General features: G+C 44.7%; 4 non-coding genes across 4 annotated transcripts; all 4 read left to right on the forward strand.

Moving 5' to 3' along the window:
* Positions 1–3541: 3541 nt before the first annotated feature.
* On the forward strand, positions 3542–3614 carry trnaf-gaa (transfer RNA phenylalanine (anticodon GAA)). The gene has a single exon. It is a non-coding gene; the product is annotated as a tRNA-Phe (tRNA).
* Positions 3615–6463: 2849 nt separating this feature from the next.
* On the forward strand, positions 6464–6536 carry trnak-cuu (transfer RNA lysine (anticodon CUU)). The gene has a single exon. It is a non-coding gene; the product is annotated as a tRNA-Lys (tRNA).
* A 1018-nt stretch (positions 6537–7554) lies between these two features.
* Positions 7555–7627, forward strand: trnaf-gaa (transfer RNA phenylalanine (anticodon GAA)). Its single transcript has one exon. It is a non-coding gene; the product is annotated as a tRNA-Phe (tRNA).
* A 5330-nt stretch (positions 7628–12957) lies between these two features.
* trnak-cuu (transfer RNA lysine (anticodon CUU)) lies at positions 12958–13030 on the forward strand. The gene has a single exon. It is a non-coding gene; the product is annotated as a tRNA-Lys (tRNA).
* The last annotated feature ends 4198 nt before the right edge of the window (positions 13031–17228 follow it).

Here is a 17228-nt window from a genome sequence, read left to right on the forward strand (position 1 = left end):
TCGCGGCAAGCTGAAGCTTCAGCTCGGTGAATTAGTCGTTCAGCAAATACAAAGTTGTGTTTCTGTGGCGCAATTGTTTCGCGCGTTCGGCTGTTAACTGAAAGGTTGTTGGTTCAAGCTCCACCCGGTGGACGCTGGGTAGTAACTTTCACCTGAACATTCAATGTCTCGCGTTTCCAGCATTCGAATGTGTGTCCTGTCTGAACGAAAATATACAGGTGAGGTGCCTGAAGATTGGAGGGCAGCAAATGTTGTGCCTTTGTTTAAGAAGGGCGGCAGGGAAAAGCCTGGGAACTACAGACCGGTGAGCCTGACATCTGTAGTGGGTAAGTTGTTAGAGGGTATTCTGAGAGACAGGATCTGCAGGCATTTGGAGAGGCAGGGACTGATTGGGATTAGTCAGCATGGTTTTGTGAGTGGAAAATCATGTCTCACGAATTTGATTGAGTTTTTTGAAGGGGTAACCAAGAAGATAGATGAGGGCTGTGCAGTAGACGTGGTCTACATGGACTTTAGCAAAGCCTTTGACAAGGTACCGCATGGTAGGTTGTTACATAAGGTTAAATCTCACGGGATCCAAGGTGAGGTAGCAAATTGGATACAAAATTGGATTGACGACAGGTGGTTGTGGAGGGTTGTTTTTCTAACTGGAGTCCTGTGACCAGCGGTGTGCCTCAGGGATCGGTGCTGGGTCCGCTGTTATTTGTTATTTATATTAATGATTTGGATGAGAATTTAGGAGGCATGGTTAGTAAGTTTGCAGATGACACCAAGATTGGTGGCATTGTGGACAGTGAAGAAGGTTATCTGGATTGCAACGGGATCTTGATAAATTGGGCCAGTGGGCCGATGAATGGCAGATGGAGTTTAATTTAGATAAATGTGAGGTGATGCATTTTTGGTAGATCGAATCGGGCCAGGACCTGCTCCGTTAATGGTAGGGCGTTGGGGAGAGTTATATAACAAAGAGATCTAGGAGTACAGGTTCATAGCTCCTTGAAAGTTGAGTCACAGGTGGATAGGGTGGTGAAGAAGGCATTCAGCATGCTTGGTTTCATTGGTCAGAACATTGAATACAGGAGTTGGGATGTCTTGTTGAAGTTGTACAAGACATTAGTAAGTAAAGCCACACTTGGAATACTGTGTACAGTTCTGGTCACCCTATTATAGAAAGGATATTATTAAACTAGAAAGAGTGCAGAAAAGATTTACTAGGATGCGACCGGGACTTGATGGTTTGACTTATAGGGAGAGGTTGGATAGACTGAGACTTTTTTCCCTGGAGATTAGGAGGTTTAGGGGTGATCTTAAAGAAGTCTATAAAATAATGAGGGTCATAGATCAGGTAGATAGTCAAAATCTTTTCCCAAAGGTAGGGGAGTCTATAACGAGGAGGCATAGATTTAAGTTGAGAGAGGAGAGATACAAAAGGATCCAGAGGGGCAATATTTTCACTCAAAGGGTGGTGAGTGTCTGGAACGAGCTGCCAGAGGCAGTAGTAGAGGTGGGTACAATTTTGTCTTTTAAAAAGCATTTGGACAGTTACATGGGTAAGATGGGTATAGAGGGATATGGGCCAAGTGCAGGCAATTGGGACGAGCTTCCTGGTATAAACTGGGCGACATGGACATGTTGGGCCGAAGGGCCTGTTTCCATGTTGTAAACTTCTATGATTCTATTCCGTGAACATTGCCAGCTGAGTGCGTCTAATTTTCCACCATTTAATCTGCTGTCTGAAAAATATTCAAAAAAAACTTGATTGGCTTGAAAGAATTCAGATTATTTCTTGTTTCCACAATGAATGACACTCGCTTTATTTTGGAAAAGTAAAATGGTATTCACATTCCGACAGGTTTCAGTTGATTTGTGAGAGATCTTTCAAGGATCAATCTCTGGTTAAGGCGGCCTTTTTATCTCTCTCTCTCTGTTGGCAGAATACAAAATGAAATTGGAGCTGGACCAATCAGGCAAGAAATCAGGAATCACTTTAGCAAACAAAATAATGCCGGAAGCTGGAACTCTCTCATCCCAAAGGATGTGGATTGAGGCTCAATTCAAATTTTCAAGCCTGATATTGATAGATCTTTTTCCGGTTCGGTTACCAAGGGATATGAGTCCAAGGCGGGGAAACAGAGATGAATTACTGATCACCTCATGATCTAATTGAATGGGACAGCAGGCTCGAGGGGCTGAATGGTCTTCTCCTGTGCCGATGTTACACTCCTGCTCAGTGCGGGGCTGGACGACTGGTAAAAGGCATCAGACTTGACTCCAGAATGAAAATCGGGTGTTCAGATTCTGCCACCTTGGGATTGTCGAACAAACTGAACCCCGACAGCAAAGTCACCACCTGCCTCTCTGCAATAATAGGATGAGAAGGAGCCCTACCGCTGGCCCGGCTCGCTCAGTCGGTAAAGCACGAAATTCCTAATCTCAGGGTCTTGGGTTTAAAGCAAATATTGGGGGTTTTGAGTTATATTTTTCACAGTGGGTGATGAAAGGTTCAAAGTGCAACCTCTTATCTTCAGTTCATGAAATCCAGTTATATCAACAGACACAACACTGAGCTGTGTGAAAGAAAACCGTGAGCGTTGCCAAATATCAAGTCCGTCCCGGTACTATCTTCTCATTACTTCCACATGGGAAACGGAAGATACCGTTTCAATCGGTTTCATTTCCGCTGTTATTAAAAATGTTGACAGTTAGGATGTGTAATATTAAGAAGATGCCAACTCTGGATCCATTCGCCTCTCTGATACCTCCTGATACCCACTTACCCTCCTTGATTCTCCCTGATCTCCTCAGATACCCTCAGAGAGTCCATTATCCTCTTTCAACCTTGTCAGTACCCTTTACACTCTCTGATACCCGCAGTCCTCACCCACTGATACGCCCTGAAGTCCTTACACTCTCTGATACCCTCTGGCAGTCCTTCCCCTCTGTGAGATCTCAATATGCTCTCTGATACCCTTTGACTGCCCGCTCCCCTCTTTGAGCCCCGTTACACACTCTGATGGCCTCTGATAGTACCTTCCCCTCTCTGAGATGCACTTGCCCCAATGGATCGCCACTAAGAAGCGATTCGACGCCCTGAGGCCTTCTCAGAACCCATTACCGTCCCTGCTATCAAAGTGCGGTGCAACTTCACAGGTGAATCGACCGGTCTGTGTTCAGGATGAGATCCAGAGTTTGATCGGTCGCTGCTGCTTCCGCCTCTGAGAGCTCTGTCGGCGGTCGGTACCGATCTTCCTCCCACAAACTGGGTGTGGATGTATGAGTGCGCTGTTGATTTATAAACTTTGGTAGTTTACGTATGACAGCGATGTTTATATATGAACTGTGGGTGTATCTCTATGAGTACGATGTTTATATATGAACTGTGGGTGTATCTCTATGAGTACGATGTTTATATATGAACTGTGGGTGTATCTCTGTGAGTGCGATGTTTGTGTATGAACTGTGGAATGAACAGGAGGGGCAATTCCTCCTGGGGTTATATTTTCTTCCACGACAATAACACAAAGTAAACATTGGGTGTAGAGCCGAAATAGCTCAGTTGGGAGAGCGTTAGATTGAAGATCTGAAGGTCCTTGGTTCAATCCCGAGTTTCGGCAGTTTTTGGTTGTTTACTTTCTTCTTCCTTGCTTCGATTCTCGTATTTATTTGCAGTGAAATTTAATTCCCGCCACTGAAGGATTGGGGATTGAATAGAGAGACATCAAGGATGGGAAATATTTATATCGTTTGTATTTGGCTGTTATTTCTCTGTTACCTTCTGCCTTTTTCTCTTGGTTTTGTCTCTCTCGGTGCCGGGTGACCATTTGATTTGTCGTAAATTGATGCATTTTTCACATCTCGGGGCGGTCATACCCGCTCTGTCTGTCTGTTGCTGTGATGATCATTTAATGGGAACAGGCCGCGAGTTAAACGTTTATCTGCAAATTGGAGAAAGACAAATAAAAAGAAAGACGTGTTTATCCTGTCCAGGGGCAAAGTAATAACGGATGGAATTCAAAAACGGTCCCCGTGAATTTTTCTGTGGATTTTCTTTTTAAAGCTTCGATTTCAAAAGTTACAAAAACGCGAAATAAATAAAGTAAATTACAAGAATCGAGTCCGTGATCATTATGTTACAGTATACTCTTTGCAAACGAGTTAACCGGCCGTACCAACGGCACATTAGTCTGTTGAATTAATTTTTGCACCTGCAGCGATTTCTGCACTTGGACCCCTAAATCTCTCTGCTCCTCCACAGCACCGAGTTTCTCACCATTTAGAAAATACTCTGATTTATCTTTCTTAGATTTAAAGTGTATGACCTCGGTCTTCCCCACATTGAACTCTATTTGCCACAGTTTTGTCCACACACTTAATCTATCAATTCCCACTTTTCAATTTCCTGCTACCATCTGCGTGACTTCCTGCGTCACCAGAAGGCTGCGTGTTCAAAACACGGGGGAACCGTTGCCTTTAGAGCTGATTGGATTCTGTATCGTTCCGGAATGAATGTTTCAGCTGCTTTTTCTCAATAAACAGAACCTTGCTCTAAATTCTGGTTCTCTGGTTCTCAAATTTCAGCAAATCGTTTCATTTTGCCCTCGACTTTTGATCTTGTGCTGCGGATGAAACTTTTGCAAAGAGGGAGAAGAAGTCCCCAAATCGCCCCACGTGTATCTCAAACGCTTTGGGAAGAAGTTCTGTGTAAACAATCAGGAATTTAAAGGCACCTCAATGAACTGCACTTTCATTGAATGACTTTTTTTCGCCATTGGAATCGACGAGAAATCGCTGTCGGCTTTCATCTCACTGAAGTGCAGAGTGTGGCCGCCTTGTATCGGTCAATGTGTTCGTGACGAGTTTGGGTTAAGCACGGGTCGCGTTTATTTCTGAAATCTCACCAAGCACCGGGGAAAAGAAACTTAGAATCAAACTGTCCCTGTAAGTGATGAATTGAAGGGAATATCGCTCCAAACAGATCTGGACAATGTGCAGCGCAGCCGCACAGGAGTTCCAAATCCACCCTCTCGCCACTCGGCAATCGCATGAACTGAACTTTACTCTGGCCCGTGTCACCGCGCTGAAATCGAGTCTTTCACGGCCACATTTTTTCTTAACATAATAATTACTGGTTTAAGAGTGAAAATTGTCGTCCACTTCACTGCAAGTGCAAGAGACAACTTTGTAGACACCGTGTAGTGTCACAGACCTGCTGGTTTGTCCTGCTCATTTCATCTCATCTCATTTTCCGCAAACCTGAATATTACTGGAACAGAGAATGGCGAATCACAGCTCAAAAATCAATCCTCTCTTCCACGAACGGACTGGGTCTTTCAACATACAGGTGTTTAATGGCAAGGTGAGTTTAATTTTCAGAAATAATACAGCACAGATTTTGACTCGTGCAAGCTGCACACATTTTATTTTGGAAAAGTAAACTGATTGGTAGAAAGCTGTTACATTGAGTGCGGCAACCTGAAGCGTCAGCTCGATGAATTAGTCCTTGAACATTTGCAAGTTCTGTTTCTGTGGCGCAATTGGTTAGCGCGTTTCGCTGCGAACTGAAAAGTTGGTCGTTAGAGGACACGAAGACAACCTTTTACCTTAACATTCATTGTCTCGCAAATTCTTGGGTTCGAATGTGTGTCTTGTCTGCCAGAAAATGTACCGCAAGCATTGCCAGTTGAGTGCGTCTGATTTTCCACCATTTATTCTGCGGTTGGATAACAGGCATATGAAAAATATCCAAAAAAACGAGGTTGGCTTGAACGAAGTCGGAATACTTCTTGACAGAGAAGGTTCGAAGGTTGCAAGCGAGCTCCTTCACACTGACATGGATATTTCTGCAGTGAGCGACATCAGACTGTTTCCACAATGAATGTCACTCCCTTTATTTTGGAAAAGTGAAATGGTGTTCACATTCCGACTGGTTTCAGTTGATTTGAGAGAGATCGCTAAAGGATCAATCTCCGGTTATGACGGCCTTTTTCTCTCTCTCTGTTGGCCGAATCCAAAATGAAATTGGAGCTGGACCAATCATGCAAGAAATCAGGAATCACTTTAGCAAACAAAATACGGCCGAAAGCTGGAACTCTCTCATCCCAAAGGATGTGGATTGTGGTTCAATTCATAATTTGAAGTCTGATATTGACAGATCGTTTTTCGATTCGGGTACCAAGGAATATGAGTCCAAGACGGAGAAACAGAGATGAATTGCAGATCAACTCATGATCCAATTCAATGGGGCAGCAGGTTCGAGGGGCTGAATGGCCTTCTCTTGTCCCGATGTTCCGATACTGCTCAGCGCGGAGCTGGGCGAATGGTAAAATACATCAGACTAACTCCAGAATGAAAAAACGGGTGTTCAGAAGTTGATCCCCTGAGATTGTGGAACGAACTGAACTCCTGCAGCAAAGCCAACAGTTGTCTCTCTGCAATGATAAGATGGGAAGAATTTTAGCAGTCGGCCCGGCTAGCTCAGTCGGTAGAGCATGAGACTCTTAATCTCAGGGTCGTGGGTTCGAGCCCCACGTTGGGCGATTTGTGTTCTACTTTTCACACTCGGTGATAAAATTTTTAAAGTGCAACCTCTTGTCTCCAGATTCGAAACAGGCACAACCCTGAGCTGTGTGAAAGGAAACCGTGAGCGTTGCCAAATATCCACTCCCTATCGATTCTACCTTCTCGTTCCCTCCGCATGGGACACGGACAGGTTATCGGTTCAATTGGATTCACTTTTTGTTGTTATTAAAAATGTTGAAGGTCAGAAAATGTAATATTTAGGAGATGCCAACGCTGGAACAATTCGCCTCTCTGATACCTCCTGATCCCCCCTTACCCCATTTGATTCTCCCTGTGCTCCTTATCATCGCTGATACGCTCTGTCTCTTACCTTCTCCGATACCCTCAGAGAGTCCATGATTCACTTTGAACCTTGTCAGCGCCATTCACCTGCTCTGATACCTATTGATTGCCCCTTACACAGATGCGCCCTGAGCCGCCTTACACTCTCCCATACTCGGCAGTCCTTCCCCTCTCTCAGATCTTAATACACTCTCTGATGCCATCTGACTTCCCGCTCTCCTCTTTGAGCCCCCTTACACTCTCTGATGCCCTCTGATAGTACCTTCCCCTCTCTGAGATGCCCTTGCCACAATGGATCGCCACCAAGAAGCGATTAGACGCCCTGAGGCCTTCTCAGAAGCAATTACCGTCCCTGCTATCAAAGTGCGGTGTAACTTCACAGGTGGATCTACCGGTCTGTGTTAAGGATGAGATCAAGAGTTTGATCGGTCGCTGCTGCTTCCGCCTCTGAGAGCTCTATCGGCGGTCGGTACCGATCTTCCTCCCACAAACTGGGTGTGGATGTATGAGTGCGCTGTTGATTTATAAACTTTGGTAGTTTACGTATGACAACGATGTTTATATATGAACTGTGGGTGAATCTCTACGAGTACGATGTTTAGATATGAATTGTGGAATGAACAGGAGGGGCAATTCGTCCTGGGGTTATATTTTCTTCCACGACAATAACACAAAGTAATCCTTGGGTACAGAGCCGAAATAGCTCAGTTGGGAGACCGTTAGACTGAAGATCTGAAGGTCCTTGGTTCAATCCCGAGTTTCGGCAGTTTTTGTTTGTTTCCTTTCTTCTTCCTTGCTTCGATTCTCGGATTCATTTGCAGTGAAATTTAATTCCCGCCTCTGAAGGATTGGGGATTGAATAGAGAGACATCAAGGATGGGAAATATTTATATCGTTTGTATTTGGCTGTTATTTCTCTGTTACCTGCTGCCTTTTTCTCTTGGTTATGTGTCTCTCGGTGCCAGGTGACTATTTGATTTGTCCGAAACTGTTCCATTTTCCACATCACGGGGCGGTCAGACCCGCTCTGTCTGTCTGTTGCTGCTGATGATCATTAATGGGAACAGGCCGCGAGTTAAACGTTTATCTGCAAATTGGAGAAAGACAAATCAAAAGAAAGACGTGTTTATCCTGCCCAGGGGCAAAGTTACAACGGATGTAATTCAAAAACGGTCCCCGTGAATTTTTCTGTTGATTTTCTTTTTAAAGCTTCGATTTCAAAAGTTACAAAAACGCGAAATAAATAAAGTAAATTACAAGAATCGAGTCCGTGATCATTATGTTACAGTATACTCTTTGCAAACGAGTTAACCGGCCGTACCAACGGCACATTAGGCTGTTTAATTAATTTTTGTACCTGCAGCGATTTCTGTACTTGGACCCCTAAATCTCTCTGCTCCTCCACAGCACCGAGTTTCTCACCATTTAGAAAATACTCTGATTTATCTTTCTTAGATTTAAAGTGTATGACCTCGGTCTCCCCCACATTGAACACTATTTGCCACAGTTTTGTCCACACACTTAATCTTTCAATTCCCACTTTTCAATTTCCTGCTACCATCTGCGTGACTTCCTGCGTCACCAGAAGGCTGCGTGTTCAAAACACGGGGTAACCGTTGCCTTTAGAGCTGATAGGGTTCTGTATCGTTCCGGAATGAATGTTTCATCTGCTTTTTCTCAATAAACAGAACCTTGCTCTATATGCTGGTTCTCTGGATCTCAAATTTGAGCAAATCGTTTCATTTTGCCCTCGACTTTTGATCTTGTGCTGCGGATGAAACTTTTGCAAAGAGGGAGAAGAAGTCCCCAAATCGCCCCACGTGTATCTCAAACGCGTTGAGAAGAAGTTCTGTGTAAACAATCAGGAATTTAAAGGCACCTCAATGACCTGCACTTTCATTGAATGACTTTTTTTTCGCCATTGGAATCGACGTGAAATCGCTGTCGGCTTTCATCTCACTGAAGTGGAGAATGTGGCCGCCTTGTTTCGGTCAACGTGTTAGTGACGAGTTTGGGTTAAGCACGGGTCGCGTTTATTTCTGAAATCTCACCAAGCACCGGGGAAAAGAAACTTAGAATCAAACTGTCCCTGTAAGTGATGAATTGAAGTGAATATCGCTCCAAACAGATCTGGACAATGTGCAGCGCAGCCGCACAGGAGTTACAAATCCACCCTCTCGCCACTCGGCAATCGCATGAACTGAACTTTACTCCGGCCCGTGTCACCGCGCTGAAATCGAGTATTTCTCGGCCACATTTTTTGTTAACATAATAATTACTGGTTTAAGAGTGAAAATTTTCGTCCGCTGCACTGTAAGTGCAAGAGACAACTTTGTGGACACCGTGTAGTGTCACAGACCTGCTCGTTGTCCTGCTCGTTTCATCTCATCTCATTTTCAGCAAACCTGAATATTACTGGAACAGAGAATGGCGAATCACAGCTCAAAAATCAATTCTCTCCACTACGCGGGGACTGAGTCTTTCAACATACAGGTGTTTAATGGCAAGGTAAGTTTAATTTTCAGAAATAATACAGCACAGATTTTCACTCGTGCAAGCTGCACACATTTTATTTTGGAAAAGTAAACTGATTGGAAGAAAGCTGTTACATTCAGCGCGCCTACCTGAAGTTTCAGCTCTGTGAATTCGTCCTAGCGCAATAGCAAACTCTGTCTCTGTGGCGCAATTGGTTAGCGCGTTCTGGCAGTCAACTAAAAGGTTGGTGCTTCGAACTCAGCCGGGGACGCTGGAGCAACCTTTTACCTTAACATTCATTGTCTCGCAATTCTTGGGTTCGAATGTGTGTCTTATCTGCCAGAAAATGTACCGTAAACATTGCCAGCTTTGTGCGTCTGATTTTCCACCATTTATTCTGCGGTTGGATAACAGGCATCTGAAAAATATCCAAAAAAACGAGATTGGCTTGAACGAAGTCGTAATACTTCTTGACAGAGAAGGTTCGAAGGTTGCACGCGAGCTCCTTCAGACTGAATCACACTGACATGGATATTTCTGCAGTGAGCGACATCAGACTGTTTCCACAATGAATGTCACTCCCTTTATTTTGGAGAAGTGAAATGGTATTCACATTCCGACAGTTTTCAGTTGCTTTGTGAGAGATCGTTAAAGGATCAATCTCCGGTTAAGGCGGCCTTTTTCTCTCTCTCTGTTTGCCGAATCCAAAATGAAATTGGAGCTGGACTAATCATGCAAGAAATCAGGAATCACTTTAGCAAACAAAATACAGCCGAAAGCTGGAAATCTCTCATCCCAAAGGATGTGGATTTTGGCTCAAACCAAATTTTCAAATCTGATATTGATAGATCTTTTTCCGTTTCGGTTACCAAGGGATATGAGTCCAAGGCGGGGAAACAGACATGAATTACTGATCATCTCATGATCAAATTGAATGAGACAGCAGGTTCGAGGGGCTGAATGGTCTTCTCCTGTCCCGCTGTTCCTCTCCTGCTCAGCGCGGGGCTGGACGACTGGTAAAAGGCATCAGATTGACTCGAGAATGAGAAGTGGGTGTTCAGATTCAGCCACCTTGGGATTGTCGGACAAACTGAACCCCAACACCAACGTCACCACCTGCCTCTCTGCAATAATAGGTTGAGAAGGAGCCCTGCCGCTGGCCCGGCTAGCTCAGTCGGTAAACCACGAAATTCCTAACCTCAGTGTCGTGGGTTTAAACCACAGATTGGGCGTTTTGTGTTCTATTTTTCACAGTGGGTGATGAAAGGTTCAAAGTGCAACCTCTTATCTCCAGTTCACGAAATCCAGTTATATAAACAGACAAAACACTGAGCTGTGTGAAAGGAAACCGTGAGCGTTGCCAAATATCCAGCCCCTCCCGATACTATCTTCTCATTCCCTCCACATGGGACACGGCAGATACCGTTTCAATAGTTTTCATTTTTGCTGTTATTAAAAATGTTGATGGTTAGGAAGTGTAATATTTAGAAGATGCGAACTCTGGATCCATTCGCCTCTCTGATACCTCCTGAGCCCACCTTCCCCTCTTTGATTCTCCATGAGCTGCTCATCATCTGTGATATCCTCAGAGAGTCCATGATCCTCTTTGAACCATGTCAGCGCCCTTTACACTCTCTGGTACCCGCTGAGTGCCCCTCACCCACTGACACGCCCTGAGCGTCCTTACACTCTCTGATACCCTCTGGCAGTCCTTCCCCTCTGCGAGATCTCAATATACTCTCTGATACCCTCTGAATGCCCGCTCCCCTCTCTGAGATGCCCTTGCCCCAATGGATCGCCACTAAGAAGCGATTAGACCCCCCGATGCCTTGTCAGAACACATTACCGTCCCTGCTTTCAAAGTGCAGTGTAACTTCACAGGTGGATCTACCGGTCTGTGTTAAGAATGAGATCCAGATTTGTTCGGTCGCTGTTGCTTCCGCCTCTCCCACTCTGAGAGCTCTATTGGCAGTCGGTACTGATCTTCCTCCTATAAACTGGGTGTGGATCTATGAGTGCGCTGCTGATTGATAAACTTTGGGAGTTTATGTATGACAGCGATGCTTATATATGCTCTGTGGGTGTGTATATATGAGTGCAATGTTTATATATGAACTGTGGAATGAACAGGAGGGGCAATTCCTCCTGGGGCTATATTTACTTCCACGACAATAACACGAAATAAAAGATGGATGTGGAGCCGAAATAGCTCAGTTGGGAGAGTGTTAAGGTCCTTAGTTCAATCCCGAGTTTCGGCAGTTTATGGTTGTTTAGTATCTCCTTCCTTGCTTCGATTCTCGCATTTATTTATAGTAAAATTTGATACCCGACACTGAAGGATTGGGGATGGAATAGAAAGGCATCAAGGATGGGAAATATTTCTATCGTCTCTGTGTAGTTTTTATTTCTTTGTTACCTTCTGCCTTTTTCTCTTGGTTTTGTCTCTCTCGTGCCGGGTGATATTTGATTTGATGCATTTGTTCTAAACTGATCCCTTTTCCACATCTCGGGGCGGTCAGACCCGCTCTGTCTGTCTGTTGCTGCTGATGATCATTAATGGGAACAGGCCGCGAGTTAAACGTTTATCTGCAAACCGGAGAAAGACAAAAAAAGACTTGTTTCTCCGACCCGAGGGCAAAGTTGCAATGGATGTTATTCAAAAAAACTGTCCCCGTGAATTTGTCTGTGGTTTTTTTTGTAAAGCTTCGATTTTAAAAGTTACAAAAACCCGAAATAAATAAAGTAAATTACAAGAATCGAATCCGTGATCATGACATTACGGTATACTCTATGCAAATGAGCTAACCGGCCCGACTAACGGCACATTCGGTTATTTAATTATTTTTTTACCTGTACGCTGGCTGGTAGCGGTTTCTGTACATGGCCCTCTAAATCTCTCTGCTCGTCCACAGTTCCGAGATTCTCACCACTTTAGAAAATAATCTGATTTATCTTTCTCAGATTTACAGTGCATGACCTCGCTCTCCCCCACATTGAACTCTATTTGCCGCAGTTTTGCCCACTCACTTCATCTGTCAATTCCCACTTTTCAACTTCCGGTTTTTAAGCTACATTACTTATTGTGCCACCAGAAGGCTGCGTGTATAAATCATGGGTAACCGTTAATTTTAGAGCTGATAGGATTCTGGATCGTTCCGGAATTAATGTTTTATCTGCTTTTTCACAATTAACAGAACCTTGCTCTAAAGTCTGCTTCCCGAGTTCTCAAATTTCACGAAGGCGTCTCATTCTGCCCTCGACTTTTGATCTTGACCTGCAGTTGAAACTTTTGCAAAGAGGGAAAAGATGTCCCCAAATCACTCCACGTGAATCTCAAACGCTTTGGGATGAAGTTCAGTTCAATCAATCAGGACTTGAAAGGCCCCTCAATGACCTGCACTTTCATTGAATGAGTTTTGTTCGTCATTGCATTCGACCGTGAAATCGCTCTCCGCTTTCATCTCACTGAAGTGAAGAGTGTGACGGCATCAGACTAACTCCAGAAAAAAAAACGGGTGTTCAGAAGGAGATACCCTGAGATTGTGGAACGAACTGAACTCCTGCAGCAAAGCCAACAGCTGTCTCTCTGCAATAATAGGATGGGAAGAATTTTGATCATCGGCCCGGCTAGCTCAGTCTGGAGAGCATGAGACTCTTAATCTTAAGGTCGTGGGTTCGAGCCCCACTTTGGGTGATTTGTGTTGTATTTTTCACACTGAGTGATAAAAGTTTCAAAGTGCAACCCCTTTTCTCCAGTCATATCACCAGACACAACCCTGAGCTGTCTGAAAGGAAACCGTGAGCCTTGCCAATTATCCACTCCCTCCTGATTCTACCTTCTCGTTCCCTCCACATGGGACACGGACAGGTTATCGGTTCAGTCCGCTTCATTTTTTGCCGTTATTAAAAATGTTGAAGGTTAGAAAATGTATTATTAAGAAGATGCCAACTCTGGATCCATTCGCCTCTCTGATACCTCCTGAGCCCACCTTACCCTCTTTGGTTCACCCTGAGCTCCTTATCTTCTCTGATACGCTCTGTCTCTTACCTTCTCCGATACCGTCAGTGAGTCCATGATCCTCTTTGAAACTTGTCAGCGCCATTTACCTGCTCTGATGCCCACTGAGTGCCCCTTACACAGATACGTCCTGAGCCCCCTTACACTCTCCCATACTCGGCAGTCCTTCCCCTCTCTCAGATCTTAATACACGCTCTGATGCCATCTGACTGTCCCTTCCTCTCTCTGAGCCCCCTTACACTCTCTGATGCCATCTGACTGTCCCTTCCCCTCTCTGAGATCCCCTTGGCCCGATCGATCGCCACTAAGAACCCATTACCCTCACTGATACACAAATGCGATGTAATTTCACAGGTGGATCTACCGGTCTGTCTTAAGGATGAGATCCAGAGTTTGTTCGGTCGCTGCTACTTCCGCCTCTCCCACTCTGAGAGCTGTATCGGCGGTCGGTACCGATCTTCCTCCTATAAACTGGGTGTGGATGTATGAGTGCGCTGCTGATTTATAAACTGTGGGAGTTTATATATGAGAACGATGTTTATATGTGAAGTCTGGGTGTTTATATATGAGTGCGATATTTATATATGAACTGCAGGTGTGTATATCTGATTGCTATGTCAATATATATGAACTGTGGGTGCGTGTATGAGTGCGGTGTTTAGAAACGAACTGTGGGGTTTTATATATGAGTGCGATGTTTATATATGAACTGTGGTTGAGTATATGTGAGTGCGATGTTTATATATGAAGTGCGGTAATGAACAGGAAGAGCAAGGCGTCGCGGCGGTGATATTTTCTTGCAGGACAATGAGGCAACGTTGAATTTGCTGTTGGGTCAAAATCGCTGAGTTGGAATTGCGTTAAACTGAAGATCTAAAGGTTATTCATTCAATCCCGGGTTTCGGCAGTTTTTGGTTATTTGGTTTCTTCTTCTTTGGGTCGATTCTCGCATTTATTTACAGTGAAATTTGATTCCCGCCACTGAAGGATTGGGGATTGAATAGAGAGACATCAAGGATGGGAAATATTTCTATCGACTTGATTTAGTTTTAATTTCTCGATTCCCATCTATCTTTTTCTCTTGGTTTTCTCTCTCTCGGTGCCGGTTGATTATTTGATTTGATTCACTTCTCCAAAGCCGATGCCTTTTCCACATCTCGGGGCGGTCAGACCCGCTCTGTTTGTCTGTTGCTGCTGATGATCATTAACGGGAACAGGCCGCGAGTTAAACGTTTCTCTGCAAACCGGAGAAAGACAAATAAATAGAAAGACGTGTTTCTCCGGCCCAGGGGTAAAAGCTACAATGGATGTTATTCCAAAAATTGTCCCCGTGACTTAGTCTGTGGATCTGTTTGTAAAGCTTGGATTTTAAAAGTCATATAAACACGAACCAAAGCCCCTTCTCAGCCCATACAGGAATCAAACCGCGATCGGGATATTATGACACGTCAAAGCAAACGAACGAACCGTTGCGAACATCCCATTAACGATTTTCAATCGTTTTTGTACCTATAGTGGTTGGTAGCGGTTTCTGTGCACGGACCCGGAAATCTCTCTGCTCCTCCACAGTTCCCAGCTTCTCACCATTTATCTTTTTTCGATTTAAATGGATGACTTCGCTCTCCCACACATTGACCTCAATTTGCCGCAGTTTTGGCCACTCACTTAATCTATCAATTCACACTTTTCAACTTCCTGCTTCTATCTGCATTACTTATTGCTCCCCCAGAAGGCTGCGTCTTCAAATCCCGCCGGGGTAACAGTTGCTTTTTGAGCTGATAGCATTCTGGATCTTTCCAAAATAAATTTTTTATTTTCTTTTTCTCAACAAACAGAACCTTACTCTAAAGTTTGCTTTCTTTGTTCCCCGGTTTCAGGGAGGTGTCTCATTCTGCCCTAGACTTTTGATCTCGAACTGCGGTTGAAACTTTCGCGAAGAGGGAGAAGTCCCCAAATCGCTCGACCTGAATCTCCAACGCTTTGGGAAGAAGTTCAGTGCAAACAATCAGGAATTTAAAGGCACCTCAATGAGCTGCACTTTTGTTTGGGTGAGTTTTCTTCGCCATTACATTCAACCGTGAAATCGCTCTCCGCTTTCATCTCACTGAAGTGAAGAGTGTGGCCGCCTTGTATCTGTCAGTGTGTAAGTGACGAGTTTGGGGTCGGTATGGGTCGCTTTCAATTTTGAAATCTCACCAAGCACCAGAAAAAAGAAACTTGAAATCAAACTGTCCCTGTAAGTGATGAATTGAATGAATATCGCTCGAAGCAGATCTGGACAATGCGCTGTGCAGCCGCACGGGAGTTCCAAATCCACCCTCTCACCACTCGACAATCACAATTTTACTCTGGTCCAGTGTCACCGCGCTGAAATCAAGTCTTTCTCGGCCACATATTTTCTGAACATCATAGTGACTGGTTTAAGAGTGAAAACTGCCGTCCGCTTCACTGTAAGTGCAACAGACAACTTTGTAGATACCGTGTAGTGTCACAGACCTGCTCGTTGGACCTGCTCATTTCATCTCATCTCATTTTCAGCAAACCTGAATATTACTGGAACAGAGAATGGTGAATCACAGCTCGAAAAATCAATTCTCTCTACCACTGGGTGACCGAGTCTTCCAACATACAGGCATTTAGGGACAATGGGAGTTTGATGTTCAGAAATAAGACAGCATCGATTTTCACTCGTGCAAGCTGCACACCCTTTATTTTGGAAAAGTAAACTGATGGTAAGACAGCTGTTACATTGATCGTTTCAAGCTGAAACGTTAGCTCGGTGAATTAGTGGTTCAGGAAACCAAACGTCGTGTCTCTGTGGTCCAATTGGTAAACGCGTTCGGCTGTTAACTGAAAATGTTGGTTTGAGCCCACCCGGGGATGACAGGGAGTTTTTACCTTAACATTCGTTGTTTCGCATTTCCAGGTTTCGAATGTGTGTTCTGTTTGCATGAAAATGTACCGTAAACATTGCCAGCTGAGCGCGGCTGATATTCCACCATTTAATCTGCCCCAGATAACAGGTATCTGAGGCCCAGTTTTGAGCTTCCACGATCTGTTCACACAACAGGTTGGATGGTGTCCTCAGTGCGAAAACGGGAGTTCGTCTCCACGAGAACTGTGCGGTGGTCACTCCCACCAATACTGTCATGTACAGATGCATTTCCGACAGGTAGATTTGTGAGGACGAGGTCAAGTAAATTTTTCCCCTCGTGTTGGTTCGCTCACCATCTGCTGCAGGCCCAGTCTGGCAGCTTTGTCCTTCAGGACTCGGCCAGTAGTCGTGCTACCGAGCCACTCTTGGTGATGGACATTGAAGTCCCCCACTCAGAGTACCTTCTGTGGCCCTTGCTACCCTCAGCGCTTTCTCCAAGTGGTGCTCAACATGGAGGAGGACTGATTCATCAGTTGAGGGAGGGCGGTTGGTGGTAATCAGCAGGAGGTTTCCTTGCTCATGTTTGACCTGATGCCATGAGATTTGCATTTGGTCCAGAATCAATGTTGAGGACTGCCAGGGCCATTCCCTCCTGACTGTATATCACTGCACCACCGCCTCTGGTTTGTCTGTCCTGCCAGTGGGACAGCACATACCCAGGGATTGTGATGGAAGAGTCACGGACCTCTGCTGAAAGGCATGATTCTGTGAGTATGGCTATGTCAGGCTGTTGCTTGACTGCTCTCCCAATTTTGGCACTGGTCCCCAGATTTTAGTGAGGAGGACTTTGCAGGGTCAACTGGGCTTGGGTGCCTTTTTCATGTCCAGTTTCATTCTTAGTATGACTTTTTTTAAACGAGTTTTTACAACTGAGTGGCTTGCTAGGCCATTTCAGAGGGCAATTACGAATCAACCACATTGCTGTGGGCCTGAAGTCAC

The sequence above is a fragment of the Heptranchias perlo genome, unplaced genomic scaffold (genome assembly GCF_035084215.1).
Source record: "Heptranchias perlo isolate sHepPer1 unplaced genomic scaffold, sHepPer1.hap1 HAP1_SCAFFOLD_73, whole genome shotgun sequence".
NCBI lineage: Eukaryota > Metazoa > Chordata > Chondrichthyes > Hexanchiformes > Hexanchidae > Heptranchias > Heptranchias perlo.